Source organism: Oculina patagonica, chromosome 9 (genome assembly GCF_052425735.1).
Source record: "Oculina patagonica isolate OP01 chromosome 9, crgOcupat, whole genome shotgun sequence".
Lineage (NCBI taxonomy): Eukaryota > Metazoa > Cnidaria > Anthozoa > Scleractinia > Oculinidae > Oculina > Oculina patagonica.
Window position 1 is genome coordinate 28,747,387 of NC_135766.1, and position 4,848 is coordinate 28,752,234.

Below are 4,848 nucleotides of genomic sequence, written 5' to 3' on the forward strand. Positions count from 1 at the left end.
AAGTAGTACAATAATTATATTACAAAAATGTAATATCTCAAAATGTTTGTCTAATTTCATTGTTGAAAATAATCTGTGGGTCGAAATCTAGCTATCTACAAGCAGAGTCACAATTAGTTGCAACAACGTTCAGTTTCTCTTTTCTGTCCTTCCTATCCTTCTGTCCAGTGTTGTATATCGCGAATCCATTCATAAAAATGTTTTTGGCCAACATTAAAAGGGCAGAGGAGGGCCCATCTATCCAGGCAAATACATCTATTGTATAGTTTGTTTATTTGATGTATATCATTTGATAAAAATAATAATTAGTGACAATTATATAAAAGATGCTCAGTTAGGCGAATTGGCAACCCAGGGGATACACATGAAATACAAACATTGCCGAAAAGTAAACTGGAATAAATGATTTTGTCGTGACGAATATATGAAGAATTTTTCGGTACATTAAGGCTACAAAGAAAATCAAATAATAAAAGGGATGGTTCGTCTGGCTAGTATTTTATAATGTAACGATAGGATTGATCTCTCACTTCAAATATTGTTTGTCTAAAATGCCACACAGGTTGTAAAATGTTAAAATTAGACCAGAGACAGTTCAACAAAAAAGTAGAACATAAACATATGGTTTCTGCTTTTATTGAAAAGAGAAAATGGATCAATTTTTATGGGAAGGACAGTTTTTTTTCAACGTTTTTAACGACTAATTAATGAAGACAATTTTTTTAAATCAATGTTTTGTTCGCGCAATTTTCGCACTGAAAAGCTTTTTCCATGTGCTTCCCTGGGCTTATACAACATGTACAAGTTTCAAATCTAATGATTAGGTGCAATAGGATGACCAGGATGGTATTGCCATAAAAACAGTCTTTTGGCAGGATTTATTGTCGATCTAGCAGCTTAGTGACTTTTTTTTAATTTGGTATGTTTATTACTTTGTAATGCATTATTCAATGTCATAAAATAATTACCTGCCGTCGTAAGACACAATTTGTATAAGTGAGAAATAACAAATAAAGGCTAAAAACACACTCAATGTCTCTTTCTTAACTTCCTTCCGGAAAGCAACAACATTATGTCTGAAGGCTTTGTCCACGGACACTGTACCTCTCTTTGCTACTTCGCAACTCGCCATCTGTTTTATCACTAGAAAGCGAAAGGAGTAGTTTACTACTTTAGCTTTGATGTCCTCAATCCAGCCACCAAGATAGTCGTACCTTCTGGTTAGGGATCGAGTAGTCTTGCTCCTAGTCGTTCGTTTTATTCGTAGGGGACCGTTAGAAATGGCAGGTACCTGGGGGGTTTAATATCAAAAAGGCGGTTGATCGTGGAACGAGCCAATTAGGGACGGACCATTATTTTCTTGGAGGGGGAAATAGAATAGAAATAGAAATTTTGTAAGCGATGAATTCGTCAAATAACATTATTGATACACATACACAAAAAATCAGTGATTTGGAGTCTAGAGATAAAGCTACATAAAAGAGGACGGGAACCTTTTTTTTTCAAAGAAATGTAGAAATTCTAGATTTGGCGGCAAAAGTGTGAAATCTCCATTAATCCTTTTTACTACTAAAATCAAAATGTTAATTTCTCTTACTATTTGCCCTGCATTTCTTTTATTGTTTGTTCCGAAAATTTGTTGCAACATCAAAACAATACTCTTTTTAACTTTCTGCTGCCAATGTGTGAGAAGTTAGATTTTCATAACGTCTGGGCAAGTAAACTTTAAGCAACGTAAAAATGTCCAAGACTTTGATCGTATAAAAAGTTGCTTTTCTCTTCACTAAAATGTGTTTGATTCGTTAAACTGGACCCACTGAAGATCTAGAGCGCTTAACTTTATTTTGTGTAATTGCTTAGAACACGCCGCTTGTGATTCATGTTACGGGAAATTGATCGGTTCTATTTCAAATCTTTGAAACCTCGGCGGGTGCTGTTAAACCAGCAAGAGTTTTATTCTTTTATTCCGAACCTCGAAAAGTCCAATAGAATCTTATTCTTGTGTGTTCCCTTTCCGAGTTGTTCAGTTCGTATTTCTCATTCTTTATCCGCGCAAAAACCCCAGGGGGGGTACTCCGCCTTGTTAATGACGGGGATGATAAAAGGATTTTTTTGGGTTTGAAATTTTCAATTCCGGGATTTTTTTGGGTTGGAAAATTTGGCAAGTATTTTTTTGGGTGACTTGATTTAGATAGGGGATTTTTTTGGGTATTACCTTAAAACGAACTAAAGTGCCTTGGCGCGGCCTTGGCGTTTTTATGGTATGATAAATAAACAAAGCGAGCGTTCTTTGTGTTATGTTATTGCCCCTCCTGGCAATTTAGGGGTAATTTGACAAGGGATTTTTTTGGGGGGTTATTTTTGGTCCAGGGATTTTTTTGGGTAATGTCGGAAGACTTAGGGATTTTTTTGGGTCCTGAGTTTTGCCTCCATTCGATCATCCCCGTCATTTACAAGCCGGAGTACCCCCCCTGGGGCAAAAACCCCGCAGGAGTGTCCCACTGAAATGATTCTAGGGAAACCATTGGCAATTAAGTTCCGGCCCTTCCTTTCGACACTAATTAATTTTTCCTGCAAGATTGTTTAGCAATCTACCGCTCGGTTGATAAAAGTTTTTAATTACAACGTGGGTAATTCAGCTTTACGAACGACGGTCAATTTTTTTTTTAAGTTGTGGAGAAGTTGCTTTTATAATTAGGAATTGTACAAAAATATGTTAACACGCACAGATTTTGGCCATTTTTGCCTGAAATAAGGCATGTTTGTGTACCCTGATCAGTAATTAGTTATAACTTTTAGAAGGGACTATTTTTTTTTTAATGTTATAATTCATCCCTTGAGAGGTGCCATTTCATAGCGTCGGTAATTTATAACCTTGAGAAGGATGTGGTCTAAACTTCGCAATCGATTTTGCGGTCAGGTCTAAAACAGGGTAAGGAAAATCGTATAGTTTGGGCTGAATAAGGGTTCAGAGTTCCAGGTAGCGCTCCGCACACAGCACTACCAAAACGTTTGGACAGTGCTCCACTAGCGACATAACGACATAAAGAAAAGATCAGTTCTTTCCTTATGTCGTTGTGCTTATGCCATTATGCTCCAACTATAACGTTGTGTTTTGTTATTCACACTGGTGACATAAAACATCAACGTGAGGTGTTTTTGCATTTGCGTGACCTTGCCGTTATGTCGCTAGTGTGAACCAGGCCTAACGGGGCTTAACACTAAGCTCATTTACATAGGTTAATTATTAATATTGTGGACACTTTCAAATCTAAAGGGAAAACGTAAAAAAGACACTAAAGAGGCGATATTAGGACAACGAACAAGGATTGTTATGATTGTAAAGCTCAGCTCAATCAATCAATCAGTCAGTCAGTCAGTCAGTCAGTCAGTCAGTCAGTTAGTCAGTCAATCAGTCAGTCAGTCAGTCAGTCAGTCAGTCAGTCAGACAGTCAGACAGTCAGTCAGTCAGTCAGTCAGTCAGTCAGTCAGTCAGTCAGTCAGTCAGTCAGTCAGTCAGTCACTTCTTATATCCACTCTACTTTTAAATGACGACTATTAAAGCTAGTGGATGCTTGCGTTACTTCGTTAAATGCTGCATGCGCAATGTAGCTAAAATGTCACACCGGCTAACCTTTGGTGCGACAGTACGATTTAAAAGGGTAATTTATTTTTATTTTTGTTGAAACAGAGTAAATTAATGCTCCAAATTAAATCTTATCCCCGGGGTGAGTACTTGACCTAAGTTTAGGTATAGGGGTGCCGCTGGGGGTTTGAATCCCTGGCCCTGTTTAGGACAATAACAACTTAAAATACCTACCCTGTGTAGGACAACACCCGCTATTTTAAGACCCTATTTAGGACAAAGGAAAACATCGGCAAGTATTTACGCTTTATTGTGATTGCGTCCCGTAAACGAAGTTCGACGCATTGAAATGCGAAAACAGCGATCCCACAAAATAAAATAATGCTTTTTATTGAAGCGAAAGCGAAAACAATGTAAATATATGGACGACAGTCTTGTAGCCATACCCTGTCTGGGACAGCTTCAGGCCCTGTTTAGAACAGATGAGCTTGAAATTATATACCCTGTTCAGGACCAGAGGAGTCAAAAACCATACCCTATCCAGCGGCACGTCCCCGTATAGGCCATATAGGGGAGTGCCCCCCCCCCCCCCCCAGAATCTTATCCTTGAGATATTCTTGGTATGTTCTAAAACAAAATGAACCAGAAGGTTTTCCAAAAAAGAAGGCAACGATCTGGTCAACTTTCTTGCAAAAAGCTTCCTTTTACGGGGACCGCGGAGCAGGCTGGGCAGGGGGAGAGGAGGGGGGGGGGGGTAGGGAGGCTTAGCACGCCCAATATTTTGGAGAAATTTTAAAAAGCAAAAAAGAGATTAAAATTATAAAGTTCTTAAAAACAAAACGTTTTCGACTTGAAGGTCATCATCAGTGTCTCTTTTTAGCCTTTTTAAAATTATTTTATGAGCAACATTATGACAACATTTTGGAGAAAATTTAAGACTTTAAGAGAAGAGTCTCTAAAGCCCCTACTTCAAGTCACTAGTCACCCCCCAATGCCCCCCCCCCCCCCTCACTAAGAAAAATGCTCCGCGTTCCCGGTTTTTTTCCCGAAAACTATTATTTCCGAGTAAACAGGATAAACCTACCACCTAGTACCTGACAATGTAATTTTCAGCTTTCTGCTGATTCTGCGCGCGTACATTTGGTACAAAGAGCCATACTTCGATTCCTAACTAGAAAATGAACTAAAGAAGTTCAAACAAGAAAATTTTCAACGAAGTTCACTTTGAATATTTTTTTTCTCAATGAGCGATTCCTCAGTAA